Source organism: Mytilus californianus, unplaced genomic scaffold, assembly GCF_021869535.1.
Source record: "Mytilus californianus isolate M0D057914Y unplaced genomic scaffold, xbMytCali1.0.p SCAF_3, whole genome shotgun sequence".
In the NCBI taxonomy this organism is placed as follows: Eukaryota; Metazoa; Mollusca; class Bivalvia; order Mytilida; family Mytilidae; genus Mytilus; species Mytilus californianus.
Genome location: NW_026262679.1, coordinates 21,339,335 through 21,356,034, shown reverse-complemented (window position 1 = coordinate 21,356,034; position 16,700 = coordinate 21,339,335).

The window sequence follows — 16,700 nt, the reverse complement described above, 5'->3', positions numbered from 1 at the left end:
ACATAGAAGATACAAGTATGTGTGTCCTGTGTAATTTGACTGAAGACTACGAACACTTTTTTCTTAAATGTCAATACTTTCATGAATTTTGGAATAAAGTATATGCGCTTGTAAGCAAAACAAAGATAGGGTCACATATATTTAATATAAGAACTTTAGTTTTGGGCTATAAAATACATGATCATATGTATCATGATATAAATCTTTTCTTAACTATCTTTATCTATTCAATTCATAAAAGTACTCATATATCAAATTATAAACAAAAAGGTATAGATGCTTATGCAGTTTTCAGAAATGAATTTTTGAATACATACGAAATAAACAAATTCATTAATGCTAAAAACAGTAAATTTTTAAATGATATAAAAAGATACATATGATCATGAATAGCTAGAAATCTACTATTTTCAGATATACGAAAACTTTTGTAAAATCTCATCATGTATGCATTAAATAGATCTGAACACGTGGTAAGAAATTAAAACAGCATGCTTACTGAAAACGAAAGTACAGTAGTTGTCTCCATACTCATATGCGCATAATTTATTACATGACGGCTCAATCAGAACGTTGTATCTAAATTACGACTCCAAAACTTACAACTTCCAATATTTAATTAAAGTTTAAGCTGTTTACGAGAACAATCAATAAGACGCATGAATTCATCAGGACAACTGATTAACGGTTCTTTACAAAAGGTTAAGGTAAATGATCATAAAGTTCTAATACTTAGAAACAAAACCGGACAAAACTGTACATTTTCCGTAATCATGCGATCATGTATTTTCCAAAAATGTTTGTATTAAGTATGAGTTGTAAAACTAACTAACTATTTATAAATATGAATTCACTGGGTAATTTCCCTGGTTATTCAGTGACTAATTCACAGGGATACTCGGCCAACTGCTGTAGGTCGAGTAATTTGTCAATACAGCAAAGAAAAGTGCAATAAAGATATTTTTAGATGAAAAAAAAAAAAGAAAAGAGTTCGAATCCCGGCTAGGGAAGATACAAAATTTGCTTCCGCAAATTTGCAGATTTAACATTTAACAGTTGTACTGTTATTTAGAGTAATTATGTAAATATATATATTTGCAGATTAAACATTGTTGTGTTGATATTAAGAGAAATATATATATATATATATATGTATGTTGTCATCTTTTACTGCAGACAAAAATAGATGAACTACTTCCCGCTATATATCATGTATTGTGTTACAACCCTATATAAAGCCGACGAGGAATGGCATTATAATGACCACAGAAAGCTATATTTTAATTTAGCCAAGATGGTCGAGACGTCTAGGGCGCTGAACACTGTGCAGGCGGTATTGTCACCATGTCACAGAAACAAGGGTTCGGTTCCAGCTGAGGGAAGAACAAAAATTTGATAACGCAAATTTGGAGATCTAACATTGTTGGGCTAAATTTGAGACCAATAATTTGAAGATCTAACATTGTTGGACTAAATTAAACCCAACAATGTTAGATCGTCAAATTTGCGTTGTATGATTCAATCCTATGCAAGTTTAGACAGTACAGAAAAGAGAAGAAATACAAAACAAAAAACATTTGGAACCTATCCATTTGTATTTACCTAATAATTAGTCCGGTAATCCTCGTCACGGATCCAACTAACAGCACATAAAAATTCTATGTTTGCGGTGTTTACTACGACGGAGTAATTAACCGACCTTGACTGTGAACTCCTCGCACGGTCGGTACAAAATGCGGTGTTTAAAAACATCGTGGCTCTATGTACCACTATATGAACAGATCTGCATTCCGATTGGCTAATAAAACTAAACTAAGTCATTTTAAACGCTTGACAGATACATAAATCCTCATGAAAAAGTTTGACATTGAGGATCGAGTATTTAAAATATACTGATCGGTAGGCAAAACGACTTAAATTGAAATAAGTCATTTAAAGCGCTTAAAAGATGCTTTAAAAGTATACTTAACACATTTTTTAAACATGGTGTGTTGAACCAATGCGATACTACATAATTTCATTTTATCTGTAATTTATGAAACACTGGAGGTGTGATGCATCGTAAATAAAAAAACACTTAGTTGATACAGGGCGTAATCATCCTAATAATGACCTCTGATGAATTTCTTGTTTTTTCCCAATTATATTATACAATATCCATATAAATCCAATATAGCAAACAAAAGTGGAGTCATCATGCTTCTCTTTTCATTCGAAGTACTTAAAATGCTCGATTTTCAACTGATATTTAGTTATTTATAGACTTTGAACAATTAAGATAGTCCGAATGTTTATTAATGGTTTTGTTGTGTTTTTTGTATTTCTGTATTTTTGTATTAAATAAGCTGTAGATGAAAATATTGATACATGTATGTCCAATCGTTACTTTTCAACACCAGTCCAACGTATCAATGTAGGTCCAAACCTTTCTTGCAAGGTCATATGCAAATTTTGAGGAATATATTTATTCCTTTTTACCTGACTGCTTATATATGTATTTCTATGTAACTCATTTTTTAAAACTTAATAAGCAATCATATAATATCAATCCATCAGTGCTTGACGTTCTCCATTTGTTCAGCAACTTACATCGGACCTAGAACTTCCACTTCATTCAACTTTTGACCTACTCCTTTCATTATTTTATTTTGATTCATTCTGCAATTGAGTTCATATTCCATCTTTAGAACACACCTCTTGTCATTGCAACATAAACAACGAGCCAGGTATCGCTAGTCAAGCAGAATATGTTTATCTTTTCCTATGGAACGCCACAGCTGTCTTATGTGGAACTCTGATATTACTTTATGTTGTTTTGTTATTACTTGATGATATTTTGTCTTTACTTAATATGGTTTTGACATTACGTAATGATGTTTTGATATAACTCAATATGGAATAGTCATTACTTAATGATATTTCGATATTACACGATATGGTTTCGTATTGACTTGATATAGTTTTGTCATTCCTCAATATGGTTTTGTCATTACTCGATGTGGTTTCACCATTATTTAATGTGGTTGTGTCATTAGTCAATGTGGTTTTAACATTACTTGATGTGAATGTGACTTAACGTTATGTAGTTTTTTCATTACATGATGTGGTTTTGTTATTTCGTAATGATGATTTGCCTATTCTTTATATGGTTTTAACATTACGCAATGATGTTTCAAAATTTGACGATTTTACACTACATGATGTGTTTGTTTCATTATTTGATGTGGTTCTGTCATTCTTTGATGTGGTTATCCCATTACATGATGAGGTAAAACCACGTGACCAATTCGGAAAAAAATATGTTCTATTTTTAAACAGATTTCAATATATCGTTTGTTTAATGTGCTTTGGATGGGTATCGCTATCCATTCAGTTAAAGTTCAAATTAAAGTTCGAGTGGTTGTTCAGAGTTATTTGGTATGAAAAAGGGGAACGGCAGACAATAATAAGAAAAAAAGTATTAAAAAGTTTACAGCATTTCGGACATAATTGGGATATCCCCAAACCACTCGGTCCTGTTGTTTTTATCCTAAGTTCTCAAACGGAAGCAGTATTTTTGTAATAAATTTGTAAAATATTCCACGTAACCCTGTGTCTTGCCTGATATTGCTGCAGTAAGTGTAAAAGTGTCATTATGATCGGCTGTACATTTATCTATACATTTATCGGTAAAAAAAAAAAAAAAAAAAAAGTTTTTCTGTAGATACTTTTTCTTGAAATTGAGGAATAACTCCTATACATGTTTTAAAACACTTCATGGAGGTTTACAAATTTATCATGTCAAAACAGTTTAATTCGGTTTTATCTAACTAAAACAAAACTGTATGGTTTTCAACAATGAGCAAAACCCATACCCTGTAGTAAGCTATAAAAGGTCCCGAAATGAAAAATGTAAAAAACTAGAAACCTAACGATCTATAGATAGATAGATAGATAGATACTTTATTCTCTAAAAACTAAATACAAGTTTACAGAGAAACATACAATATAAATACAGATACAATAGTCGAGGTAAACAAATCGAGTATGATATTCTAAAAGTAATATACATGGCATACATGTTTAGTAACATGTATAATGAAAGATTAAACTCAATAGAAATAAAAAAATGGAGATGGAGACGCCGACGCCACTATTGACGACGAAATATAGGTTTGTTGTGTCTCACTGCCGCTACATTGATGTCGCAGGCACGACACAAATCAAAAGACTTGAACTTTATTGTTAACAAATGAAACACTTCAAATCAACTGACACTAAAGTTACAGGGAAACGGGGGGAGGGGGGCTCGGACTAAGCGGCAAAGCATCAATACTATAAAATAAGAATTCTCCGATTTTTTTATCAGCGTAAATGATCATTTGAACTTATACGAATATCAATCTTTTATTTGTAATCAATTGAATTCCCTGATCTACCGCGCACTAATTGAAAAATAAACTTTTTGGAATATCTGTTTCATATGTGACGACAGACATGTTCCAGTGGTCGTAACCATAAAACCGTCATCTTTTCCTTGAATGTAAACTACCAAATAAAACCAAATCACTGGGTTTGTACTTTCTCGAATAACACGACGGGTGCCTTTCTGGAGCATCCGAGATCACCCCGATGGATTTATATTACCCAGTCATACCGATCTATTGAAACAGCCAAATGAAACTGTTTTGTATGCCACCGCAACTGAAAGTTGGGGGGGGGGGGGGCATATTGTATTACCCCTGTCCGTCCGTCCATCCGTCTGTCCGTCCGTCCGTCTGTCCGTCCCATTATGGGTATATAGTTATTCCGCATAACTCCTCCTACAGTTTGAATCCTAGGAAGTTTTCTCTTTACTGTCTGTTTGTACATATATTGAAGGTGTGCATGTGGTCAGAGTTTTTATTTTTATTATCTTTTGCTCTTTTGGGAGATAATTGAACTTTTTTTTGTCATTTTTGGAGTATAAGCGGTTAAATGAGTTGAGTGCGGGGGCATCACTTTGTCTAGTTTACATTTTTTTCTCGTGTTGTGCTGTTACACAACTGTAACAGTCCGATGTAAGGTTAGGATTTAGCGCTCACATACATGTTAAACTCCGCCACGTACACTTTCTTTATGTACCTGCCCCAAGTCAGGAGCATGAAGTTCAATTGTTGTCGTTGTATAAATGTGTGTCATTTTTTTTTTGTAGATTGTTTATTTATAAATAAGACCGTTTGTTTTTTCGTTTGTATTTTTTCACATGTTGCATGGTGGCCTTTTGTAGCTGACTATACGGTGTGTTGAAGGCTGTACGGTTGCCTATATATGATTTCTTACATCCACTGCATTTAAACTCTGATGGATAGTTGTCTCATTGTCAATCACACCACATCTATCTTTATTTCAACTTCAATGTTGCGTTTTGTATACTGTAACATTGTTTGTCTTTTGTACGCATACCCCGGAGCCCTCTTTTCGGAAGCCCGAGCAAAAGTCCTTGTTCCGCGATAGAAAATTTAATTACGAACTCATATAAGATAGCTCGAATTTCATCTCAAAATCTTAATTAATCTAAATGAGACTTAAATTCGAATCTTACTCAAACTCTACCTCAAAAAGTGACTCAAATTTAATGTTGTAACTAGAACTCTTACTACCTCAGTTAAATGTGACTCAAACTCGAAGTCCAACTCGAAACTCAATGCTAACTAAAACTTTAATTCTAATAATGACTTGGATTCGAAATCGAAGACTAACTCAAAGTTTAACTCAAACAGTAACCCGAACTTTAATTTGAACTCTAACTCGATGGATGGCCACACTCCTCCAAGGCACATACAACATGGAAATCTATCTAAAAATAGAACAGGTTTTTCAGAATTGGTCACGTGATTTTACCTCAATAAAGTAATGGGATAACCACATCAAAGAATGACAGGACCACATCAAATAATGAAACAAACACATCATGTAGTGTAAAATCGTCAAATTTTGAAACATCATTACGTAATGTTAAAACCATATAAAGAATAGGCAAATCATCATTACAAAATAACAAAACCATATCATGTAATGAAACAACTACATAACGTTAAGTCACATTCACATCAAGTAATGTTAAAACCACACTGACTAATGACACAACCACATTAAATAATGGTGAAACCACATCGAGTAATGACAAAACCATATTGAGTAATGACAAAACTATATCGAAGTCAATACGAAACCATATCGTGTAATATCGAAATATCATTAAGTAATGACTATTCCATATTGAGTTATATCAAAACAGCATTATGTAATGTCAAAACCATATTAAGTAAAGACAAAATATCATCAAGTAATAATAAAACAACATAAAGTAATATCAGAGTTCCACATAAGACAGCTGTGGCGTTCCATATTTTCCTGATCTCTTAGTTTCTGATTGGCTTCGTATTAATCAATTTTATGTGTTTTGCGTATTTGTCTTTCGATGTTTTCTATTTGCGATAATGTTCTAACATTTTCTATTGATTGATTGTTTTATATATGAACATGCATATCAAGATATTTGCAAACCTAGATGTTATGGTCTGGGTTTTTCCTGAGATTTGTTGTTATTTCATTATTATATTTATATCTTATTATTATTTAATAACCATATAATGTTGGTTTACTATCTGATGTTTTTGTTCCAATTCAAAACAAACAAAAAATATTTCGACCATGATATATGAATAAAATGCAATTCATCACGCAATACAGATAATAAGACAAAACATCACACATAACAACGTTACAATGTATATGTACGTATTGCAACAAACAAAGATATCTTGTTTTTTTTTCTATGCTTAGTTACTATTTCATCATTATATTTATATCTTATTCAAAATTAATATAATGTTGATATAGTATTTGATGTACCAAAGAAAACAAACATTAAGACCATGGTATATATTTACAATGCAATTTATCATAACGTGTTTCAAGATAAAAAGACACAATATCATACAGGATATCTGACAAAGCTTTGACTTATTTAACAGAATTTTCGTAGAAATAGTGTGTCCAGAAGCATCTGTTGAGGTTTTTTTTTATTATCAATTTTTATTGACATTTATCAATATTGATCTCAGTTAAACTGCAATAAACTATTTTTATATATTTGCCACTTCTGGCGTGTTTTAATTTTCAGAATTAAAAAAATTAAATTAACCAGGAATTTCAACAAAATATACTATGATTGTCATGCATAGTCATGTACAAGTACACAAACAGGTGAAGAGCTTTATAAATAAAAGGGATCTGAATAAACAGCCCAAACCATTTAAGTTAAGTTTTTATTGGTTGTGTTGGAATCTTAGTTTCTTCATAATTTCTAAATGTATATCAACTGAGGATTGACGAACGTCAAGTAGTAAATCATTCCAGTACCGAAATAGACTTCTGAGCTGTCGATACCTCAGGGCTAATAGTCGTCTGCTAGCAGTTAACACAATATGTTTAAATGATATCAAAACAATAAGGACAAGTCATTATATATTGTTCAAGATTTTGTTAATAGAATCTGTATTTTATATTTATACAGCTTTAACTTGCAAAAGAAAAATTGAAATTTTAGTGGTGTATGAGTACCAGTGTTTATTTCAGTCCTATCGAACGTCAACTAAATATTTTTGCATCCTTTATTTTCGAACTAATTTAAGATGCCTTTCTTAGAACTTTATCTCATCATTTTTTATTCATTAAAATGTTTCCTGTTTTTGTTTTTTCACCATTTTTGAATCAATATACTTGAATGTGACTTACCAAATAAGACTTATCACCCGGTTTGTACACAAGCAACACGACGGGTGCTTTATGTGGAGCAGGATATGCTAACCTTTCCAAAGCATTTGCTATCACCGCCGGTTTTTGTTTGGGTTTATAGTCTTTAGTTTTATATTTTAGTTCTATTTTGGTGTTTTGTATATTGTGCTTTTCTTTCATTTTTGCCATGGCATTGTAATAAAATTGAGAATGGAAATGGGGAATGTGTCAAAGAGACAACAACCCGACCATAGAGCAGACAACAGCCGAAGGCCACCAATTGGTCTTCAATGCAGCGAGAAACTCCCGCACCCGGAGGCGTCCATCAGCTGGCCCCTAAACAAATATGTATACTAGTTCAGTGATAATGGAAGTTTTTTTTCTTTCTTTGGTACCTTTCATTTCTTTGTTTAAACTTCAAAAAAGATTCAACTTATCTTTTGTTGTCTTTACTTCATTTACCATTCACTTGCAGTCAATGTTTTAGTTCTGTTCAGTAGTGTTTCAGACAATTCAGTGTGTTGAAAGGCTTATAGGTAGATACCAACATCTTAACAGTTTGAACATAGACTGAACAGATCATAATTGACTAAATTCACCGCAGTTAATAAGTCTGAATATGAACTGAACAAATTAACATAACTCAGAACTAATTATATATATATTTTTTTTTTAGATCAAAATGATCTTTGCCGCGCAAAATTGGTTTATAAAAGTTTATTTAGTGTTTTGTTTATAAGTTTGTCTCTTCATAGTATTTCGTTCTCTGACATTGCGTTGTCAGGTTTCCTTCAACATAATTTTTGATTGATAGCGTCTGTATCCTCCGGTTGATAAATGAGAAATATATAAAACATGAAAATGATATTTAAAAAAAAAAGTTTGCTCCACAAAAGTACCTTACCATGCCCCCTTCCACAATAGAAAACTAGTGAAGAATACTTTAAAATCTGATTGTGTTGGTGTTGATGAAAGTAACTTGTTTGTGATGTTGTGTTCTAATTTTAACGACTGAACATCAATTGTATTGATATAGAACACCGGACTTTAATAACATCCGCGGGAAATGAATTAGTCGTTGGTTAGAGTCTGTTATATTTGTTTGTCGTTGATGGTTTCGTTTTTAAATTAGGCCGTTAGTTTTCTCAATTGGATTGTTTAAAATTTTTTGTGTCGTGGCATTGTAAAGCCGAATATAAGGTATGGATTTTTTTCATCGTATAAGGCCGTACGGTTGCCTATCATTGCTTACATCCACTTCATTTTAACTGGATAGTTGTTTTATGGGCAATCATACTACATCTACTAATTTTTCGATATCAACACTAGAATGCCAGATCTTTTGATGTCTTGTATTGTTAACGAAAACTAAGTAATCAGGACAATTGCAAGTGTTATGTAATTAGTGTGTTTTTTTTTCTTATGTCTTTTGTATCTTTTTTCTCACTGTCTGCTTTTACGGAGTCCAATAAGGAAATTACTGAACCCGCATATATCGTATTAGGTCACTTACACACTGTGTAACTAATAATAAGGGATAGTTATAAAATTAAGGGAATTGGGATAACAGCCAAAAGTGCAATACACAAAATAATTGAAAAAAGAATATATCTATTGTTATTACTTTAGCCGTGATTTAAAGGGAGTGAGTTGTTAACATTAATTATAATTATAATTGCGAATTTGTTTATTATGTGTCAAACCTTATTGAAAAATGCTTTAGGTCCAGATATTAAGATCACCACGAATTTCCCTGAAATAAACTTTATGTTTAGGATAATGAATGGTGTTTGGTTATTAAAACAGCATTCTGGTAACGACAATTAAACAACAGGATTTCCCATCAATAAATTAAAATCAAATTCAATACGTTATGAAATAGATATAAATTTGATGACCAAGATCTAGAAGTGAACGACATGTAATAAATGAATCACAAGGGCCGCAAAAAAAAAGTCAGAAGGCAACAGCATTTCAAGGTGAACCATAACCGCTGATTGTCTACATAAGTATATTAACAATGATGCGGAATGAATAGTTAAAAATGAATACAATTATACAAAAAAAAAAAATATGTTGTTCATAATTCATTTAGTTACGTTTCAATCGTAAAAAATATTACAAATACAATGATTTAGTCCACAAAGATTTTTGAGAGATTTTACCTTCTTCACAAACTGTTAACTATGTGAAATGAATTAGATTCTATAAAATGGTATCTCACATTAGATTTACCATTTTACTATTTATCATCATATTTGCAAGGCTAATTTAATTATTTGTCTGGTTTTTAAATCATTTTTTATCAATCATACTTATTGATATTACAGGAAATGACAAAACGATAGGCATTTCACTGTTTAAAACAATGTCAAACGCGCATGTCAAACCTCAGAGTTAGCTTGATTAACAATGTAAAACCATTTGTATTGTATCTGCTTTGATTGAATGCTTTGGATTTCCTTCAAAAACTACATTGATGTTTGTTTGCGGATTAATATTAAGTTAACTTTAGTCTGTATTATTGAAAGAAAGGAAACAACGGCTATCTGTAACGGATACGTTGTCACTGCTGAAAATCAACCAATCTGGCATAGAAAAAGAAACATTATTCATGCTTTATACTTGTTTTTTATTTGTTAGTTGTTGCAGCTGTATTTCTCATAAATCTTGAGAAAGGATCAAAACGATTAAATAATGATAGTGAACTAATATAAAAATTACCTACCTGAGTCCCTTTGTCAAAGTTACTGGTCATTGTCTGACTTGGAATCTGATGTATCTGGTATGTAAACAATTACAATACAAATAAGGTATTAAAAACTGTGATATTCTTTTGAAAATCACCTTACCTGCGGTTACGTATCTTTTTACATATAGCACTTCACAAAACGTATTTTAGTTCTGTTGTATCCTTTTCGTTCAATTATATTGGGTTTGAGCGTTCCAATAAATTAAATTTAGAAAAATGCTTCGAAAGCACAAACATTTTTAAAATGCTATTTTCATCTTTTTGGATATGGTCGATACCTTTCCTAGTGATCATCAAGGCCCCGAGGGTATCATCAGCTTAATAGATAATGCACCTGTTCTGACACCTTTCGGAAATGTTCTGATGATAAATGTAACAATCATAGCGAAACAAAGGTCCAGGCAAAATTGACCTTTCATGAATTCGACTATTCTTGTGAGGTCCTTTGTGGTCAAAAACACATTCAAATATTTGGATAGTTATACATGCTTGGTTTCAGCCAATAATGGACCAGCTAGTTTATAATACTTTGTTCGAAACCTTTTAGTTCAGGAATTTTTATCGTAGTTTATGTACGAGAAATCAGATCCCAGAACGTATTCATGCATATGCAAGTAGTTTTTCCCTAAAATGAAAGTACTTAGAAAGAATTTATCAAATATTAAACTCTTCACCGTTCTTATAGTCTTTGGTCAACGGAAACCAATTAGTAATGTTAATAGACATGTCACGTATGGCATGGTATTGGTTGCAAAAATTTGATATTTTTCATTTAAATGCAATATTTCTTATCTAATTGATATATTTCTTCATTCAAATGTAATATTTTTTTATTTGAATGGTATATTTTTTCATTTAAATGCAAATATTTTTATACAGATGGTATAATTTTTCTTTCAAATGGTATAATTTTTTATTCAAATGGTATAATTTTTCATTCAAATGGTATAATTTTTCATTCAAATGGTATAATTTTCGTTCAAATGCAATATTTTTTATTCAATTGGTATGAAATGTCATTTGAATGCAATATTTTTTATTCAATGGGTATAGTAGTTTTTTTATTTATATGCAATAATTGCATTATGGGAAATTCTTTGACGTCATAAGGTCAAATTTGCAACAACGTTTGTGATTGGTCGGTAATTGTTTGGATTTCTCCCCTTTCTTTCTAAACTTGAGTGACCAAGAACTAAAAAACGCGTCAGAATATCGCTCCTCTAACTAAATTTGGCGTTCGTGCGAGTTCGTGCACTGGCTGTTAATGCCAATAATTGCCAGGACGAGCAAAAAATGCAAGTGACAAGTAATAATAATTAATTTGACACACAACTTGTTCATGGATAGAAACAGATGCCTGCGTGCATGGCAAAAACACCTCCAATGAAAACCTTTCTGAAGAAACTCTCCTACAGTCTACACATTGAAATACAAAAAAAATACATAGCTAGCCCCCTCCCCCTTCTAAGTCCAGATACATGAAATCATGACGTTCTTTAGTGCTATATCATTTTTTACTTTTCTTGATCCGTAGAGACGTTTCAGGAAGGCACACATGAAATAAGAATAAAAAGCACCCAGGGCGTTACAATTATTTTAACTAAGCCCCCTCTTTTTTACTACATGAAGAAAAAAAATCACCTAATTACGACAGCATAACCAGAAACCCACAAGTAGAGATATAAGCTGTTATACTCCGGAACTAATTCTTTAATAAAAACAATTCAGGATAAATTGGAACCAGTTATTAACCCATGTTACAACAATAGTCCTATGACATAGGACTTCACTATATGAGGCGTGAACTTCATATTTAATACTATCTATAATATGTGCTCTCATGTCTTATGCTGCAAATCATTTTACATTTAGGATTCGTTGCTGAGCTTTTTTACTGTTCTCGTCTCCGAATCCCTTAAATAGATTTTTTTTTCAAGCCCCACAGTAGTTCAATAATTACTATATGTCTTTGCATAAATAAGTATGCAGGGCATATTTCAAAACATATTTTATCTTCAGGACTTTTAAACGATTTACTTTTCAATACTGCATTGGGAAGTGGGTATACAAGTTTATTTTGTGACACATTATATAATATAATTAGGTATCCAACAAATTATATGATTGTACGTTTAGCTATTATCTAGACCCGTACACAATGTATATAATTAGACACATTTAACAGGGGCGGATTCAAAACCTTGGTGTCTAGAGGGAGGGGGGAGGGGGAGTAGGTTCAAATTTAGATATTTGTATAAAGATGTATATATGCGAGTATTGGCAGTAATGGTTATGGTGTGTGTGTGAGGGTAAGGGTTTCAGATCAAAGATCGTTTCTATAATTCTATATCTTTTAGTTTTTACCATTTCACTCTATTCTTTATCCTTTGATCTCTATTATATTTGTCCTAAACATGTGTGACATATTTGCCACTGGATATAAGGCAACCAAAAGTCAATCAACGTATTCTGTATATTTCATCATTTCTTTATTATCTATAGGTTTGGTCCCGCCCCTTATCTATTTTATTGCACATTAGGGACGACATCAAAAGTTCAATGTAGAATAAAAAAAACTTAATTCATATAGTTTTTTTTACTGACCCCCTACCCCCTCCCTCTTAACTTAATTTGGGAAAAATTGATTGACCAATAAAGATATATATAGAATCGATGTTAATTAAACAAAACTTGCAGCAATTTTGACCCCCCCCCCCCCCCCAAAAAAAAAAAAAAAAAACTATTTGAATTAAGTTTTTTATTCTTCATTGATTTTCTGATGTCGTCCCTTATCCTCTCTATGTAAACTCAATTCATGTCCTGATAAATGGTGACTCATGCATAGCATCATATGTGGTTATTAAAACAAGAAACATATTCATATTATAATAATTACTGTATGCTAGGACTTATAGATAGATGTCATTAGTCCCAGGTCATGTAATAAAGTAGGTCTTATAAAAATACAATAGCATTTTAATTTTGATAATTATATATATATGTTTATATATTTAATAATGCCATTTTTTTTGGAAAAAAGGGAAGGGGCAAGGCGTTTTAAAAACATATCAGGGGCGCGGTTTTTTTTTGTTCTTCGGAGGTGAGCCAGAAGAAGTGCATTTCTGTTTTTTTGCATTGGGAAGATCTTCTGGCTCTCTTCCACCTCTTTTTTTTGATAGGTTGACGGCAGAGGCACATAACAAACATGGCGTCGTTTAGTCTAAATGAAATTAATAAATTTATGAATGCAGATATATTAGAATGTGAGCTGTTTTATAAACGTTTTTATGGTATGACAGCCTTAGTAGGACATCCCTGTAGGACGATAAGCTGGATAAATATAAGAACTACACGGACAATAGGGACGATTATTTGATATTCTATGGAAGGGATTTTGATTGATTGGTGTTTAACGCTACTGTCAACACTATTGGGCTATTCCGTGGTGGTCAGTTTAAATTTATAGATGAAGGATAGGGAAGGGAAGAGAGGGCATTATTATTCATTTCAATCTGTCGCTAATCATGCCTATTTTTCAGCTCTTACCAGGCAACCATATTTATATATAAAATCCTTCTGTCCCCCACCCCAACAAGTAAATAAATATCAAATGGTTTTCCTCTTATTTAACACAAGTTTAAATTGATTGATTGCTTGTGCTAATTTTAACGCCCAGTGAAAATTATTTCATGCTTCTTCAGGAAAACACGAGTTTAGAAGTCACGTACCGGTATATGATATAAAAATGAAGAGATGGAATATGATTGCTAATAAGGCAACTATCCACCGTAGTTCAAATATGAAGTGGATGTAAGCAATTATAGATAAGATAAGATAAGATAAGAAAAAATTATTTTAAGTCGGGTTACATGAAATACTACAAACATAAGCTCTGTAGAGCTTTTTGCCGTCATGTAGACAAATGCTTTTTGTAGACAATCGTAAGGCCTTCAACAATGACAAAAACCTGATACTGTAAAGTCGTCTATAAAAGGCCCGACATGAAAAGTGTGAACAATTCAAACGAAAAAAATAACAGCCTAATTATACATAACAAAACAATTTACAAAATATCAAATATGAGTCGAGACAGGAACCAACGACAACCATCAAACTACAGGCTCCATCCCTGGGACAGGCAAATAAAGAATATGGCAGGGTGGATATAAAAACAAAGATGTGGTATGATTGCAAATGAGACAACTCTCCACAAGAGATCAAATGACACAGAAATCAACAGCTATAAGTCACCGTACGGCCTTCGACAATAAGCAAAGCCTACACCGCATAGTCAGCTATAAAAGGCCCCGAAATAAAAAATGTAAAACAATTCAATCGAGAAAACTAACGGCCGAATTAATGTACAAAAAAATGAACGAAACACAAATATGTATAACAAAGCAACAAACGGCAACCACTGAATTACAGGCTCCTGACTTATGACAATCACATACATACAGAATGTGGCGGGGTTAAACATGTTAGCGGGACCCCAATCCTCCCCCTAATCTGGGACAGCGGTGTAACAGTACAACAACATGTTTGTGAGCAACCCATCCCTAAGCTGGGACAGTGGTGTAACAGTACAATAAAATAACAACCTGCACAAATCAGCAAATTAACTCAAAAGATCGGTACGAGACACACAAAAAAAACTAAAATTAAGACAATAGACACAAAGCACCGACATAAGAGTATTTGCAATTACTGGAAGTTTGCTCAAACCTAATTACAACTGGTACTGAAATAAATCTTGTTCTCCCAGACTGAGTTATCAATCAGTACACAACGCGCGGCAAAGGATTTATTCGAAAAAGAAAACTGAGAAACGTCTGGTTTACGTTGTATATAGATATAAGAAGATGGCTCAAACCGAACAGCAAGCTATAAAGGGCCCCTAAAAATTAGTAGTGTAAAACCGTTCAAACGGGAAAACCAACGATGTCTAATCTATATAAAAAAACCGATATACTTGCATATAAATCCATATACAATGAAACGGTTTTTGAAAAGTGGACCGAACGTTTTGACCATCGAAATTTCGCAATAGAAATACTAGTTATGACCACAAGATTTTAACAGCCAGTTCTGACGCGTTTTTTAATTCTTGGTCACCCATGTTTAGAAAGAAAGGGGAGAAATCCAAACAATTACCGACCAATCACAAACGTTGTTGCAAATTTGACCTTATGACGTCAAAGAATTCCCCATAATGCAATTTTTGCATATTAATCAAAAACTACTATACCCATTGAATAAAAAATATTGCATTCAAATGACATTTTATACCCAATGGAATAAAAACTATTGCATTTGAATGAAAATTATACCATTTGAATGAAAAATTATACCATTTGAATTAAAAATTATACCATTTGAATAAAAAATATTGCATTTAAATTAAAAAATATACCATTCAAATAATAAAATATTGCATTTAAATGAAGAAATATACCAATTAAATAAGAAATATTGCATTTAAATGAAAAATATCAAATTTTTGCAACCAATACCATGCCATAGTCACGTGGGAAGTTTGTGGAATTTGTCCTTTTTATTCGTAATATATCACAGAACATAATTTTAATTTCAACGTTTTATTTTTTGTTAAAAGAAATATGATAAAGATGTTTCATCTTCAGTTAAACGCGACCAAAGTTTGGTTCGATGTTCATAAGTAAGTGACATTGTCGTAGCCTGTATAGCAGTAGAGCACTCCGGTCCATCGGGTTATACAGATAAAAGCTGGACTGCACTGCAGTATTATAACAAAACTGCATCGTCATTTGTACAGCTCTTCCCGATTAAACCTTTTTAAGGTTAATATGATATTATCACCATATATCTTTCTTTCAATCTATTAAATATATTTAATAGAACTGATTGTGACGTGAAAATGTTATCTCATCCTCTTTCAGTTGTATACTGGATTCCAATACTAGAATGAATGCTGGTATTCCTTGTTGCAGGGACACAGTGAACAATAGCTAACTCTTAAAATACATTTTGCATTATAATTTGTATATAAATAGTTGCCTTTTTAAGAGAGTGCCTTGTATATCAGATAAATGCAATATATTAGAATTATTGGTCTTTATTCACAATATTTTTGAATGATCAAACATGCTGAAAAAAATAGGAGAAAATACATGTTCATACGTCTCACTGTACGTTCCAATGATCAATT